General features: G+C 41.5%; 1 protein-coding gene across 1 annotated transcript in view; it reads left to right on the top strand.

The window, feature by feature from the left end:
* FSHR (follicle stimulating hormone receptor) overlaps positions 1-17413 on the top strand; it is a 75970-nt gene that overhangs the window by 32101 nt on the left and 26456 nt on the right. The gene's annotated exons all lie outside the window — the stretch shown is intronic.

Here is a 17413-nt window from a genome sequence, read left to right on the forward strand (position 1 = left end):
TTTTAATTTTTTGAAAGAGTGAGAGCTATTTTCTAGCTGGAACCATTTTCTAGCCTGTCATTATCTTCTCACCCATCTAAATTCCTTCAGTTGCTGACAAAACATGCAATGACCGTTCTGCAGACTGTCATATGGTGCAACAACTTGCCTGAAGTATGGTCTGGGAGAAAGATCTCTTCTTCTCAGATAAAAATTTTAAAGTTATGAAATAAACTGACAGGCTCTAATTATCAGAGACTTCTTGTACAAAACATGCAACTTCAGTTTTTCTACAGAAAATTCTTTCAGAAGCCCACAGGTCTGAGGAGCAGCCTTGCCATCCTGTTGCCAGCAGCTCTCTGACCTCTGCACAGCTCTGGTTTGGTGTTAATTTAGCAAAGAGGTGCTCAGGAAAGCAGATTGGTTGTTCTACATGTTTTGCCTGCTCCTCAGTATTAGTCAACTGGAACGTGGCAGTTCTTCAGGACTCCTGCCTTCCCAACCTGTTTACTCTCCCAGTACCAATTAACCCTCCAGTTACTAAATTAAAAAGCAGTCCCATGCAGGCACATACCTGGCAAAATCAATTTGACATGCTCTGCAGCAGCTGTGCCATCTTCAACCTGCCTAATCTGGCGTAGAGACAGGCAGAAGCAGCACTAAATCTCTCTCTTTCTGTTGCTGAGTTTCCTCCTTGTTACTACAAAGTGGAAAAGTAGATAAAAATATTGATCTAACCTGATTTGGGCATCATATTTATAGGAAATTTGATCTGATTGCAAGCCAAAGAGGTTTCATTCACCCTAAGGCACAATGCCCCTGAAAATTTTGAAGGGTTTAAGCTAAAATGTAATGTTTTGGTTCATCATTTGCTCTCAAACCCAACCCATGTGCAGCCTAAGGAAACTCAGCTGTGAGGGTGARGGACTTCTTGATCTAGAAGATGTCMCAGAGGGGGRAAAAACAACCATTACTGGCCCTGTTTTTATTTTGGAGTAATTGGAGAGAGGCATTTCCCTGACAAATGCTGGCAAAGAYATATTGTAAGGGCATGAACTATGGTATGGATAACCTGAGGAGCTAAACCCTAAATGAACTCTGGAGACCACAGAAAGCAAAAGCTTTTGGGGTCSAGGGAATCCACCAGAGCTGACACTCCTGGAAACTAAAGCTTTCTATCTATGAAAGACAGCAGCTGTCTATTTATTCCTCGTAAGTGTGTTGAGAAAAAGAGCCCTGAATCAGGTATTTACTCAATTATTTAATGCATTTAAGATTTTCTGGTTTTCTTTTCGTGGAGACTGCAGATCCAGTGATAATTCCTCAGGACAAATGCTGCTGTTGTGTGACCTAGGTGCACAAGCACCAGCTAATTTCATAGACAACAACCCACCTGATGGATGATGCTGAAATCTCTCCCGTTTGCCCCTGTAGGCTGAAAGTCACACTTTCCTTTGGCTCAGTTAGGTGATATTGAGTTACCTTTTGTGCTTTCTCTAAACTCAGAGGAGTCACTTGAGGACAGTGCAGCCAGAAGACAGAATATTGAATTAACGGGGGGTCTCTCTTTCTGTGTTGAAGCAGGACCAGAGTTCTTGGATTAACTGTAAAAGTCTCACCTATAAAACTTGGCAGAATGGGAAGTTTTTGCTTTCTTTAGCAAATTCTATCAACCTGGCAAATGGATGTATTCACCATGCAGACCTCCTTCAGCAGCAGCCATCGAGCTGCCTGGGCTAGCAAGTGGCAAACCCATCCCTTGTGCTCCTGAAAGCAGCTTCATGGAGCTCCTGCAAGTGGCTCTGTAACTTCCCAGCATAGAGAAAGAYGATGGGAAGGAAAGGGAGAGGCAGGAATCACAGGATCACCCAAGGATTAGCAGTCTGTGTCTTCTGCTACCAATAAATCTGTTCAGCACTTCACAGCTTCTCCAGCTCTTCTTGTGCAGTGYATTGTGTGTTGCTTCATTTGATATGCAAAAGACTGGGCTTGTTTTGAGAAAATGGTTATGATCCAGTGTAGCCAAGACATTTGGAAACTTTATCTAGGCAGGAATTGCTTTCTACCTTTTGTTGCATCATTTGGATAAACCTGCTATTTATTCTTTTGTAAGCAGAAAAATACGGATTTTCAGGATCTGCTGTGATATATAATTTAAACAGTGCATGCTTATAAAAGTATTTATTTACACCCTCAGGTGGAAGTGGTGCACAGAACATTCTGTRTACCAGAATACATACTGAACAAGGTGAAAGTCATCTTTTGGTAGCAAATACTCCAGGGTTTATTCTCAAGGTGCAACTCTGTGGATACTAAATTCTAATTTACATTAKAGGAACTTATGTGTAACATTCTGCATCTTACAGGCAGGCCTTGAAAGTAAGTGTGCTACTTAATGCATTTAAATTAGTCTGTGCATTTTCTCTCAGGGAAAAGAGGACTTCTGCTCAAAAACATTAAGGCAACACAGGCAAAGAAATTCAAAACTCAGGCTGTTATCCCAAAGAATAAATGTTTGAATGGGGCTGTTCTGTGGGGTGGGGCTTCCCTGCAGCCCTGGACACTCAGCAGCTGGCAGGGGCAGTCACAGGGTGCCAGGCTCCATCTGCCCTCTCTGCCCTTTGAGATGGCTCCCASAGATGGGATGTGCAGGGGAACAGCCCCGGGAGCTCCTCTCAGGGGTGCARTGTCCATCCCCATGGTGGAGGAGCCAGGAGGAGCTGTGCCCTTTGCCCTCTCTGTATGGCCGTGAGCTGCTCTGGAATTTTGTATTTCCCTTCTTCCACTGCTTCCAATGACCCTCCTGCATCCTTTGGGAGTACCATCCCTTAGACAGCAAGGTTTTGTGTTTGGGGTGAATATGCAGGAATAGAGGTGTTCTCAATTCCGATTATTTCACTCTGGCAGCAGCTCTGCCTTGCGTTATGAACACAATAAACCCTGAACAAAGACTGGGTGCCTTTATKATAATCTATAAACCTTTTGCTGCATCATCACTTGCTGTTCTGCTTTTCCCTGCCAAAGCTTATCTGTGGAAGAGCTCTTCCACCCGCAGTTATTGCTGTCATCCCTCGCACAATTACAAAACCTAGAGCAGGAATTTATTATCCATGTCAGTTACTCAGTGCCGATGTCAAAGAGCAGAGATTTAATTACAGTTTTGCTACATTTCAGGGAAAGATAATCTGATCTCAGTCTTTCACTAATGCTTGGGTGGAACAAAATTACAAATAAAGTAAAAASCCTTAGAAGAAGAAGCTAGGAAATGTAAAATCAATTAATAGTGTCCATATCAACATTTTCTAAATTTTCTATTCAAAAAGTCCCAGAAAAACGCACTAATATTTGCATATTTTAATTGAAACACATCAGAGTACAAGAAAGAAGCATTCCATAATTCTTTCTGTGTGGTTTAGTATCTTGATGCTTCCTTTCTTTGATAAAATAAATTTAGAAGGGGAAAAAAATAAAGAAAATACATTTTGTCATTACTTGCTTTTGTTGAGCAAGAATGAGTTTTGTGGTAATGAACTGATAGCAGAATCTTTATTTGTTAACTGCACTGGTGTGAAGCCAGCATTAAAAACTGAAGTATTTAATGGGAGTCATCCTGCACGTCATTTCAGCTCCCTGTTTTACAGCTGTCTAGACAGAGAGACAGAAAAAAAAGGGAGCCCACTTGTGTGAATGTGTGCTAAATGCTTTAATTCCTCTCCCCAGTGACACACTGTTCAGATTACCTGAATTCATAAAACATGAAATGTGGGCAAATGCTTGTGTGAGCTCCCACTCTTTTTTAGGAGGAAACTTTGATSCAGAGTCCTCCTTCCTTCCTCCATGCAAACAAAGCAGATAAAACTAAGGGCATGCTAAATTAAGATAGCCTTTGTGCATATATWAATGTGGGCAAAGAAGTTTAAATCAGATCTTGTTCATCCAAAATGAGATTTGAGGGTGAAATGCGCAATTCTTAAAGAAGGTCTTAGCAAAGTAGTCACAATAAAAACAAAAAATAAGACCCACAACAAAAAAAAAAAAAAAAAAAAAAAAAAAAAAAAAAAAAAAAAAAAAAAAAAAAAAAAAAAAAAAAAAAACGAAAAGAAAAAAAATAAAATAAAAAAGCCCACAAAAAAACCATCAAAAACCAAAACAACAAACCAACCAAAAACCAAAACCCACCCACCTCTGCAACTGAAAATGTTGTGAATTACTAAGATATTTTTTCTCAATTAGTAAGATTATTTCTCAGTTGGCTTGCCCTGCTCTTAGRCCATTTTCTGGGCTTCCCCTGCTTCCAGCAGAGCAAGAAGCTGTGCCAGACGGGCTGGAGGTTCAGCATCACACGGAGAGATTGCCTTCCTCTGGATCATTAATTTTGCCAGGCAGCCCCACCCCAGGCCCTCGCATTAGAGGCATTRGAAGCTGATTATTGTGACTGGCAAACCTGGCAAGGAGCCTCACAATTGATGGCCGTGCCATGATGCAGAATTAATCCCACAATCTTTCTTCTTTCCTCCTGTGGGTGTGTTCACTGCATGCTGAGGAGGCTGCTGTGTCTGTGTCTGCTTTCTGGCCAGCTTTTTGAGATTCATCTCAGCTGCTTTGGGGTGGGTTTTTTTGTTTCAAGGGGGAAGGATCAATGCTGGCAGAGTCAAAAATTTTGCCCCAAAATCTGTCACTTCTTCAGTTTCCATCTCTTTCCTCCAGAAGATCTATTTTAAAATAAAAGAAGCTTCCAGTTGTGTTTTATTGTGAGGTGTGTGTGTGCTTTCAAGGTAGAATAAATGACCATCTAAGTGACTTTGTAAATATAAAAATATGTATCTWCTAATTAACATAAAATAATTAAGGTGGCTGACTGGTACATTTAATAAATTTATGTGTATATATCACAAACTCAAATACTCAAAATTGCTGGTTCTATATACATTTTACATTTTCAAATATAATTTGCTACTTATACATGGCAAAATATGGTTTTTCTCATGTGATGTGTCAGAATATTTTCCTGAATTAAATAATTATCTTTTTCTTGATAAAATCACTATATTCATTCTAATATCCCTAAATAATTTGAAAAAAAATCCCTTTTGAATGTTAATTATATATTAACTCCCAAATTTCTGAATAGAGTTCAACATTGAAATGTATTGACTTTGAAACAGAGAGAACTGTAAATACAAAATTTAAAAAAAACAGTATTTTTTGAATTATAAAGAAGGTTTTAATAGGATTTTTTCTATTAATCTTGTTGAGTATATTATAGCTGGGCCAGTGAGTGASTGCAAAAGGTATGACCTCCTTGAAATTGTGCCAAATTTGCTCTAAATGGGATTTGCTTCAATATTTATTGTTGCCACTACTAAATATTGTTTGTAGAAAGCAAAGGTCTGGCACCAGATCAGAAATGGCAATTCAATTTCAGGAGGATTTYGGGAACAACCTTCCTGTATTAATTTCATCCAGCTTTCCTGTTTACTTGAGGAATAATGTTAGTGGGATTGACACGTTGCAGTGAAGGAGTGTTCCCCATTGCTCTGCAAATGCTGATATAATCCTCAGCATTTATGGGAAACAAATGTTGAGATCAAGTCAAGGCATTTATTTTCTAAGCGGGAGATGTTGATTCTCTGACAACATTATATTGCACAGCCTTTATTTTTATTGTGCCAAATGATTGATGTGGGTTTAATCATTAGTTTGATGGCTGCTTTGCTCGGTGGAGAGGCAACTGAGCATTTTATCATTATTAGTGAGCTGCATTTTGATTTTTCTTTCAAAGGCTCTGCTGGCCYTAATTCATCCCAGGTGTAAAACCAGGGATTCATTTTGCCCATCGTTTGTTTTGTGACCAAGCCAAGAACAATTTGCACACAAAACACTGTGAATATTTGTTTTGATTTCTAGAGCAGGTTTGGATGAAGGCTTACATATAGGTGTGTGATTCTTTAAAAATCAGTAAGAGGGTGGTACCTTCTGTGACTCAGTTACTCACCACATGGCAGAATTTATATACTTATATACATAAATACATGCATATATGTGTGTTATATACATAGAGARGAGTCTTGGAAAGATTTAAATTGCTGGGATTTAGAATGGTAGACAGATACTGAGACAGAAAATATTTTGAATGCTTGGGGAGCCAMCACCACAGATGGAAATCACAAATGATTGTGAGAGAAATGCAGAAAGCTGGAGAACTCTTTGTAAGCTTTCCTGTGTAGTCAGCAGCAGACTGGGAGCTGGGGCAGGGACTTTTGCCTTTCCCAGTTCAGAACCTCACCCTGGAGAGTTGCTGGTGCCACTTGCTGAAGGAACATGTCCAAGAGAACATCTCTGGAACAGCTGTGGAATAGTTAATCCACATGGAGAATATATTTTGTCCACCTCATAGTGTGTTTCCTTCTCTGAGAAGAAATGTACATAATAAACAGGGAACAAACACCAGGAATGGTCTCTCCATGTTCTCTTGTGCTTAGAAGTTCCTTCACTAAAAGCAGGAATAGTGCAGGATTTCATGTGGGGATGGATTTAAATCAGTTTTTGTTATTTGGAAGCATTGTTTACTTTCATCTTGCTTGTCTGCTCAAGAGCACAAAGATTTACATCTTTATCTGGAAATGTTTATCCTTTCTAGTGCAATTATGAAGTGAAGGTGCTCATTAGACATGTCTAATCCCTTTGTCAATCTTATCTTTTGTTTGGAATGAGGTTTTTATGGTGAACTGTTTTTCATCTTCATTTCCCACATTTTTAAGGCTTCTGGTGCTGGATTTTTAAGATTTCTGCTTTCCCCATCTGTGCTGTGAGAAGGGGTGAGCACAACACAGCGGAGAGGACGTGCTTATTTATTATTTCAGTTCCCAGTTAGATGAGGCTCTTTCGGAGAGCTGGCAGCAGCAGGGCTCCCTGGGGAAAGAAAGGGGTGTTGAGAATTCCCTTTGTGGGATAAAGGGCCCATTTGGAGAGGAGCAGCTTTGAGGGGCTGCCAGTGGCCAGAGCTTTACAGATCTGAGGTGGACCTGTGGCACCTAAGGAGTGCCCTGGAGAGCAGGGGGCAGTGCCAGGGGTGAGGGACAGGGTTTAAAGGAGTTCTAAGCAGAGCTTAGTGCCCCCAGGAATGAGCCACTGAGGAACCTGGCTGTTCAGTGTTCCAAGATGGGGACAAATGTTTTAGCAGGGCCTGTTACAACAGGACAGGGAATAATTTAAACTAAACGTTTACATGAAAAGAGGGTCAATTTAGATCACATGTAGGGAAGAAGCTTTTTACTGTGAAGCTTTTTACTGTGAAGCTTTTTAAAATGCTGAACCACTGGGATGTGTTTGCCCAGAGAGGTGATGGGTGCCCCATCCCTGGGAGCACTCACGGTTGGGTTGGACTGAGCTCTGAGCACCCTGGACTAAGCAGATGTGCCTCAGGGAAGGTGGACTGGGTCACCTTCAAAAGTCCCTTCCAACTCTTATTGTTCTATGATTCTCTGAACTCCAAACCTCCAAAGGCACTGGATGTCAGGGTAGACAGGATATAAAATCTCCTCTGTTCTCTTCCAATATCCTATAAGGTTTTCCTGCTTGAAAGTTAATTATCTTAGTTGATATTTTAATAAAAGCTGCCTTGTTTGAGCTTAAAACCCTTTCATCCATTTTTGGGACATCCTGTGCAGAGGAAGGTCGAGACATTTTGCCTCCAAACTCATGGTTTGCAGCACATCCCACTGGTGCTGAAAATGTAATGACTGTTCTATCATTGCATTTTCCCCACGTGCCGTGTGCTGGCTCCTCCATTCCCTGACCCTGATGCTGTTTGGGGATCTGGTGCTGTGAGCTGAGGCTGGGGGCACCTCTGCAGCAGAGGAGAAACCTCCAGAGAGGAGCAGGGCACGGAGCAAAGAGGCAATGAGTTTGTGCAGAGGGAAGTAAATGGATCACAGTTCATCTGTGCCAGCCATGTGCCCRTAATTGACAGCACAAACTGTTTATCTGAAACCCAGCTCGGCTTTGCCTGTGATTCTTGGTAGCAGACTCAAACACACTAACAAGTAAAGTGGCTTTTCACCAGCCTTCATCTGTCAGTATCAAGGATCCTGTTTTGTATTCCCAGGACCCAGGGCAGCTCTGAATAGCACATTATATTTCCATCCCACTGTGCTGCCAGGCACTGCACTTTCAGGGTAACAGATAACATGTTAAAGACCCAAACAGGCTGTAAAAATGAGGGGGAATTGTGTCAGCAGTGGGCAATCACTCAKGTCTCCAGAGGGAGGGCTTCCTGATGGAATCTCAGCTAAGATGGGATCTCCAGGTTCCAGAGACCTTTCCCATCCACGGAGATGAATTTTATATCGACAAAAATCTAGGAGATGTTTGTTCTTGCCTCTGGTGGTGTRCAGCCAGCATCAGTCCCAGCAATGYGACASCAAGGTAYCTTTTGCTCTGCAGATGTGAGGATGTCTCTGTGCCCCGTGTTTTGTGACTCTGGTGGCAGCTGAAAGCTCTCTGGTGKCAARGCTCTCCCTTGCCACRGCTCCTTTGGTCACAGGASGGCGAGTAAAGGCRGAGCAAAGACCATCCAGGAGCCTGYTYYTCCTCTTCTTGCCTCTATTCACTCTCAGGAGCCTTTTCTAAACTCTGTAGAGCTGACTCCAGCTCTTACTCCAGCACTGACCTTGTCTAATCGTATTGATTGTTGGTAACTGAAGGCTAATTAGGAAGCTCGTTGCTATGGCAATTCTTGAGTCATACATATAAAGAGAAAATACTGCTAAAACAACCAGTGCATGGTGACTATTGGCATAGTTAAACAAATTAAAAAATATAATTCATTCAGATATATGCTGGAATTCAAATGAAGACCTAATATGCAACAAGGAAGTTTTTCCTTTGCTGACACGTTTTCCTCTTTCATGGTCTTCTTTTTTTTTTTTCTTTTATTTGTCTGTTGAATGAGTTATGGATAATTTTAGGACTAAACGGCAAAGTAGGCTTTGGGTTGTTCTCCACCCCCACCTGGCAGCCCACACAAAATATGTCACAACAAGTTCCATGTAACAGGAGAATGACTCAGGCCAAGGGTAACAGGATTTGGAGCCCCCCAGATTTCTGGGTCATTTGTTCATCTCCAGCCAGCCTGTGTGTGATGAATGTTTTATTTTCACGTGAGTAAGCTGGTGGYTTGCACACTGTGAGAGGTGATCTCAGCCCATGCCCTGCAGAGATGGTGATTCATTGTGAGCTCAGGCAGGTTTGCAGCAGCAGCAGCCTCTTTTGGCCAGGCTGGAATGGCTCTGACAGAGCTGGGGGCTCAGTGGTGTCCACACTGCTTTGTGGGGCACTGTGGGAAGGCTTGATGGCTTTGGCTGTGCCTCATCTGTGGRTAAATGGAAGATTTTTCCAGTCACATCAATAAAGGCTTTTTACCTTAGTTTTAACTAAATGTGACCTAAAAGCAGATCRAGTGTGTTCTCCCCTGTGTAATGGGGGCCTTCCTTCTCCTCCTTTGTCACCATCCTATGTAATCATGTCACTGACAAACCTGAGCTCYCCTAACAGGGCTCCATCTGCACATCTTCAGGGAGGAGGGTGTAGGARCATCCATCCTGGTGCTGCCCTTCTGGACCCTTTGAATGAGGGGGCARAATGCATCCAGGAGAGTCACAGGTGGAGATGGGAGATTCGTGTCCTGAATTCAGGTCAGAACCTGCCCCTTTCAGTCTTCAGTGGATTAATGTCCTTAAATTGGCTTTAGCACACAGAGAAAAAAGCAAGCAGAAATGGAGTCATTTTGTAGCATTCATCTCTTTTAACAGGTCTCATGGATAAATATTCTCTGTATGGCTTCTTGGGATTTTCATGCTCACAGAGGTTCATTCGTTTAACAGAAAATAAGTTATACCATTGATTGGAAATGTGTGCCAGTTGAAAGAAAAAAACTACAACAAAAGCAAACACACACATCCCCAAAAAAACCCTCACCCCCCCCCCCCCCCAAAAAAAAAAAATAAAAAATCAAAGTATAGATGTATGTTTGAATCCATTTGGATCCACTAAATCTAAAACATCTGGTTGGGGCTTTGGGTGCTCCTAGGTTGAATAGGTGCCACTGTAGTACCAATTGCACAATTCCAGTAATTCAGCCCCCAGGGCAAAGACAAAAATTAAAATCCCATGAACTTGAGCTGCTGCTTAATCTGTCCTCACCACAGGCATTCCCATGGGGCACAAGGGATTCACCTGGGGAATCTGTTACCACAGCCACACTACAGAGCCAAGTGGGAACTGTGGGAAGGAATATAATGCAACCCTGCTCCCTTTGTGTAGAAGAATGAGGTGACTGCTGGTGCTGCTGTTTGCTTTCTGTTTGCTGTAGCTTTCTGCATGTGAGAAAAAACATTCCTGTCCAGGCATCTGGTCCAAATTTGAGTGACTTCAAGACAGAGCATCTTTCAGAGGGAACTCTGATCATGTTCCATAATATGTGTTATATTTGTTTCTTCATTTTCYTGTTAAAATAATTCAAAAACATGTACTTTTTCCCCATCTGATGGAAAAAATTCCAACAGTATAGCATTTTTCTTTTAGTTTTAATTCAGTATTTAACAGGCAAAAAACATTCTTTTAAATCTGACAGCTAATTTGCTCTCACAGGATCACCTTTGTATATTTCTGTGTCCTGTGTATTGATCTGTGTGTTTTCTAGAGACAACATTTTTCAGAATTACAGGAAAATATGCACTCCCCTAAAAAGTAGAAGTTTATATAAATACAGATCCACTATTAAAATCAGCGGATTTCCATTCCTTCTGCTGCAGGCTCTGAATTTTTTTCAGTCTCAACTAAAGCAATGATAGTAATCAGAAAAGATGGATTTAATTTTATTATTTTTTAAATGTGTTCCATCAACATGACTTTTCCAAATGATAATTTTTGTGGTTTGGGATCTCTTCAGGAACTGTTTTATCCCCCTTATCAGTACTATKTTCTCAAAGGGTTTTACTGGAAATCCAAAAAGGTTGTGCCAGGGTTGCGTGCTATGAAAACACTGTAAGTTCCATTTTATTTWCATCAATACAGGAAGTCAGACAGAAAAAATATCTTAAGCATATGCAGTTGAGCAAAGGAATAGACACGGTAACTTCTAAGGAAAACATGATTTAACTTCCTTGTCAATGGGGTTGGATGTGCACAAAGGCAGCTGCCTCCTGCTTTCASTGAGCAAGAACCATCCCGTGGCCATGGGGTTATTCTTTTTTATTGCTTTTATTGAAATATTGTGTGTATGCACACACAGACATAGAAACATATTATTATATTGAATTTTGGCCCAAGTTTTATGACACCTTCCCTTCCCCTGTTAAGACTTTCTTGTCTGTGTGCAGCCTTGCAGTGTTTGCTGATAAAGGAGGGTTATTTGTGTCAGAGTGACTCAGGTGGAAGCATATGATTTTCCAGGGTGTCATAGTGGACAGATGTTCTGTTGTGKGTAAAATAAGACTCTGGATATTTTCAATCAATCTCCTCTTCCCTGCCACTTGGCAAAAGGGTTAAGGGTTGTRTGTTACTCCCATGTTTGGATGTCAAATCTGCATTCTTCGCAATATGACCTGCAGGTTTGGGGTTAATAGTCATTTTTTCTGCTCATGGGAGTATCATAATCAGATAAATTAGTCTTGTTGCACACTTATTTKGTAAAGCTTTCAATTTAGTAGCTTCTTGATGGTGCTTGGGTTTTCCCTGGCAGTCTGCTGCCAGGCAGAGCTTTGGATTTAACTTTGGAAGCACAAAAGAATATCCTTTTCCCTGSTTAGGCTGTATGTAATCATACAAATATTTATGCAGAACCATCTGAGCTGAGCCTGGTGCCAAAGCTCAAGGATCAGAGTTTGTAGGGTCAAGGTTTCAGATAGAAATACAGTATACCAAAYATAAGAATAGCAAGTAGCTCTTATAGAAGGGAAGAATGAATGGAAATAGAAAAGAGGAGAGAAGGAAATCTCTGTGCTGGAAAAATGTATTTATCAGGGAGACTCTAACACTGATTAAAAGAAATCCAAATCGTTTCAGGAGGACATTTGAAAGATGTAGTGCATGGTGCTGGCAGCTGTTGGGTGATGTCTGTATTCATAATTGGGTTTAAYGTTAAGCAGTGCTAATATTTTTCTCATGATGGGTCAAGTCAGGAGATTTATTTTCACTGAAGTGGTGTATGTACTATGTGATTTRCTCTGGTGAATAATACTGAGTGTTCTTTCATAAACCTGGGAAGATTTTGAATGCCGGAATTGAGGAGTAAGAGGGATTTCTTTTAGAATTTCTCCTCTTAGTTAAAATGTTTAATTGTGCCTGTCTGAGGCTCCTGTTAYTCTTGATTTTCCAGTTTCTGTAATGTATTGGAATTAGAAATTAACTGTCCTCCAGAGGCCTCTTGTGAGTGTGTGCATCCTTAGAGCATTTCAGATCTGGGAACATCTGCTTCAGGATGATCTGTTTGGAAAGGCTGTCACTAGATTTTGGGTTCTGGAGGCCACATGTTCTCCCAGTCCCAGACAGTCTGCCTATTGATTTTCCCCAGAAATTACCTGCCCCACTTCCTCATTCAGCTGCTCTCCTGAGTGATTATCTCAAATGTAATTTCTTCATTTGCCCAGGTCATTTTAATGAACTATTCATCATTAGATGGYTGCTAAAGCCAAGAGAGGAGTAATAAAAGATAAGTGGCAATAAATGCTGCTTGCCCATTTCCAGGGAAGGAGTTCCAGTTCAGGAATATCAGCATCTCTGAAAGATGGGGTGCCTTCCTCAGCTGAACACCCATCTCTGCCTGCCAGGATGGTCTCAGCATCCTCTGGAGCCCGTCATGCCTGAGGGGGAAATGTGCCATTGACAGAGAGGGTGTTTTTGTTTTACACACATTTTTCTGTCTCCCCTGCAGGCTTTCATAGTCACAGATAAAATTTAGTGATACCTGAAGCTGGGGGCAGCAGATCTGTCTGTCCCAGTGGCTGGAGGGCACTGAGCTCTGAGCCCCATCTCTCTGGGCTGCCTGTGTGGAGCCASATTTCTGTGGAAAGCTGCCATTTCCTCCAAAGACCCTTTTGCTTCTTTGACCCTACAAAGTTTCGTGCATTTTCAGCTTTGCTGGCAATAAACTAAACTGAGTGTGATACACTCCCCTRGTGCTGGAGTAGGAGGAGATATCCATCCCCCCAAACTGTACTGATTATAAAATCAATTCTTATAACGATGTAGCTTCGTCTGTTGGATCTGGTTGTTATCAGCTCCAATTCTGCAGACTAATAGTGTGCTTTTTCAGATCAGAGAGACCAATTTAAAACCGTTACATGGACARTTAATTTGATGCAACCAAACTCTCCACAGACTTTCATTTGGGTTGCTGGCATGGTGCTAGAGCACYGATAGAAATAAAATCCCCTTTGCCTCTGCCTGCCCTGTGGAAATTTGCGTTTTACTTTTTCCCATGCCTGCACAGATGTATTTGAGAACTGGGATTTATGCTCCTTTGGAGAAGACAGGAAGGCAGAGCATTGAAACYTCGTGATAATCTCCCTCAAAGGCTGATTTTACACATCATGCTCTAAGTGTGAAGCTGCTGTTAGTGTTCAGTCAGTTAAATGAATATTCCACTTACTTAGAAAGGCCAGTCCAACACKTGTGTGTATCTGCAGCAAAGCAAAGAGATGATGAGAAGAGTCRGTGCTTGATTTCATTTCTGAAACGTCAATACCTGCTAAGAGATATTACCCTGTAACTCCCCGGGGTTCAATAAATCATGGTAGGGAGACAAGTTTTTCATGTTCACGAGGAAAACTGACAGGAGAAAGTGTCAACTATCTATTTTTAAAAGGTCAAAAGTCTCTAATATATTTAAGAAAAATGGCTTTTCTTTTGTAACCCGTTTAAATCAATGTAGTAGCATTTTGCTGTCACTTTAGAGGGAAGTTTTCAAAAGTGGATTTCAGACTGGCTTGTTTCCGAYCAGGCTGAAGAAACAGGAGCAACTCCATCCATGGCAGAGAGACAGAGGACACAGAGGTAGCCAGGTGTTGAATTTTTCAGTTCAGACACGTCTCAGGCTGGTCCCATGTGAATGCTGGGCAGCATTGCCTGGGCAACACCACACTTCTGCCATTTACTGCTGAAGCTTGACAGAAATTGTGCAATCAGTCAAACCACTGACCAAAACTGACCTGGAAAATTGCTCTAAAGAGTATTTATATTTAAAGAAAGGGGGGAAAATAAGCAATGTTGGCCTTTTTTTTCCCCTTCTCTTTTCCCTTAAATGAGCACAATGCTGTTGATTTGTAGCAGTGCAGAGAGTGCAGTGAGGCCACCTCCCCTGGGAATCGGTACCTCACACCTCCAGGATCACTGCTGACCACAGGTACCTCTAGAGTGAAAGGAAGGCATTCTCAGGAACCCACAGGACAGCTGGGCCCCAGAAAAACTGCATCAAAGGCTGAGAATAATGGGCCCMAAACCCCAATTATAATGTATCACTTATTCATCTGTGTTAACCTTCTCTATCTGTGCACATAAACACGCATTTCTTTAACACCGACATATTTCCTAGCAGGGATGGAAATTACCTTACCCCTTACCCCTGTGTGCTCTGCTCTGATCCTGAAAGGAATTCCTATCATGAAAGATATGATTCTATTACTCTTTTTTATTTTGGAGTATGAAGCCACTAAACTCTAAGATCATCAGTTTGTGAGTTTAATAAAGTCTTGGTTTTCCTGTAAGACTTTGATAAGTCTAAGAGACTTTTTCTTTAATGGACTACAGAGAAATTGTGGTGAACTSCAAGTCCCTTGCTGACAGAATTGTTTAAAAGGCCATTCTGATGTATCTTATTTTGCACGGGTCACTCTCTGAGTGCAGCTGGTTTGAAGAGGAATCCTCCCTGTTCGTCACACCGGGCTCTGCCACGGATGGGATGAGGATGCACCCCCAGCYTTGCCCAAATTTGAACCATTCCCCATCCATCTCCCTTCTAACACGGGCTCCCACTGTCACACTGCAGGTGGCTGCTGCTGAATGGGTAATAACCATCCCAGTTTGCTGCTTCAGTGGCAMATTAGAGGAAATCCCTCAGCCGTGGGATGTCACATCTCAGAGCCTTACACTCGTTTTGCAGACAATTAAAAACAGTTGTCCTCTGTGCCTTTGTTTGCTGAATGCTTTTTCAGCTTTTAGACTCTATTTGAGTAAACAGTTTATGCTTTCAAGGATCTTTCTTTCTTTCAGTGCAACTCTGCAYGCAGCGGAAACTTTGCAATCGCTGGGTGGTTTGGATATTTGGGGATTTTTAGAAATTGCCCCTGGTGGTTTTGCACAGCATCTCTTCCCAGGCTTGCCCGTTTCAGCAMTGACGCTGGGATTGCCGGCAGGATCTCCTGCCACGGCTCTCAGCAGCACTAACAGAATCATTCATTGCAAACAAACAGCAAAATAACAGCCCCATCTTCCCTCTCGATGGCGTGTAATCAGATCTGCATTATGAGCAATCATCTGTTTGTGTCTATTTGTMCTGTAAGACAAATCACTTGCACAAACACTAGCCAGCAATCCYTTTTTTCTCTTTGTAGCTGCTGCCTCAGGTATTATTTGGTCTCCTCTGCAGAGGATCTGAGTTTGCTGAGTTGGTGGTTTGATGTGAGCAGCACTGGTTGGCACTTTTAATGTCACAGAAGCCTGTATCCAATAGGGTGTTCTTTGGGATTTCCATGACCAGCTGTGCATGTTTTGCCATACAGGAATGAATTGTTCATGAAAATTATGCAACCAAACCCCAATTAGTGCTGCCTGTTGTTCACAGTGTGTCACTGATCTCCTAAACTGAGTGGTTTTATTTTATTCATMCTTCTTACCTGAATGACAGCCCTGTCAGGTTTATGTACAGGTTTTGAATCCCAAAACTGGGATTCATCTGTGAAGGGTGGTGATGAGTGAGGCCATCACCGTCAGGATTTCTTGGAGAGAGCATAGCAGAGGGTGCTCTGCAGGGRACAGGGGGTCTTTTCCCTCCCCACTGCAATCCCCTGAGCACAGAGGATKCAGCCCAGCACCAGAAGGGTTGCTGCCTTCTGCCAGTGACAATTTTCCCGTTTGTTCCTTTCGGTGATCTTGAGATGCTCATAACCTCAACAGCTGCAGCAGTGGTCTGCTTCAGATGGAAACAAAAGAAGTCATTTTAAATGGATATAGTCTCATTACCTGTTAAAAGAAAASGAAAAAAAAAAAACTTGTCGCCTTTGTACCTGTGAATGGGAATGTTAGAATGAAAGCCAAGTCATTTCCCAAGTCACTGAAAGCCCCCTCATACAAGTGCTACCTAATTCTGTTTAAAACTTAATCTCTAAAAAACTTCATATTTTAAAAACCTAATCTTGCACAAACAGTTTAGCGATCCCAATCTTCCCACCCCTCTTCATTCCTTTTCCTCACCATGCATTCCCCAAACCTTCCAAAGTGCCATGGCCTGCCTGTGCCCTGCCTTTRTCAGATCTGTATCTTCCATTTTTCGAATCAAAACAAAGCCCATAACCTATCACTCTCTCAGGAAGCCAAAACACTCTTCTGATGCAGAAAYATTCATTTTTAAGCAATCCATTAAAAAACCTGTGTCATCCAAGTTGTTCCAAAGTTAGATAGCAGATTGGATCATAAAAAATTATTACCCTCAGCAGCACTATCTGCTGGGTGAGGTCACTACTGTATTATGGTTTCTTAATAACCTTTTTTTTCCCTGTATAAGGCCAACAAATCAGCCCCTTTTTTTTCCCTGAACTTCTTAGTGGCATGAAATCTCTTCTGGTTAAATGTATTTGTTGGTATTAAAAGTGCTGTTTTTTCTGAAGATTTTCTTTTTTCTAGACAAGTGATTTTCAGATTTTGGGGAATAGCAAATATATTTCGGACCACCCAAAAACCAAGCCTTAAAAGTGTGAGACACCTCCCATGTTGTTAAATCTTAGACTATAGTTAGGCAAGTCAATTTTATACTGTCATAAAATAAATCATAGGGGTGATTGCCTCTGTTCTGCTCTATTCTTCAGGATATTTCTACTTATAACTATTTTTAAAGAAAACAGGAAGATAATAGCAAGTATTTGAAGCATCCCTTGCAATGGCTGTGTCTCAGCTGAAACATTTTGTTGCTGCTGGAAATTAAGTAATAAAGGAGAAAGCATTCACATGCGAGCTGATGGCTCAGCACTGCTAAACAAACCCAGTTCTCACTGCACCCTGCCAAGCACCTGTTGTCAGTCCTCAGGTACTTTTAATTTCTTATTTTGCCGTCAATTTACAGCTCCTGGAGCAGAAGAGAGCTGGATGTCTTCCATGAAAAAAACCTTGAGGAAACAGGAGGGAAAGCTTCTTATTAAACTAAAAAATATTAGACCACTAA

The sequence above is a fragment of the Malurus melanocephalus genome, unplaced genomic scaffold, assembly GCF_030028575.1.
Source record: "Malurus melanocephalus ecotype Western Australia unplaced genomic scaffold, MMel_1.1 scaffold_175, whole genome shotgun sequence".
In the NCBI taxonomy this organism is placed as follows: domain Eukaryota; kingdom Metazoa; phylum Chordata; class Aves; order Passeriformes; family Maluridae; genus Malurus; species Malurus melanocephalus.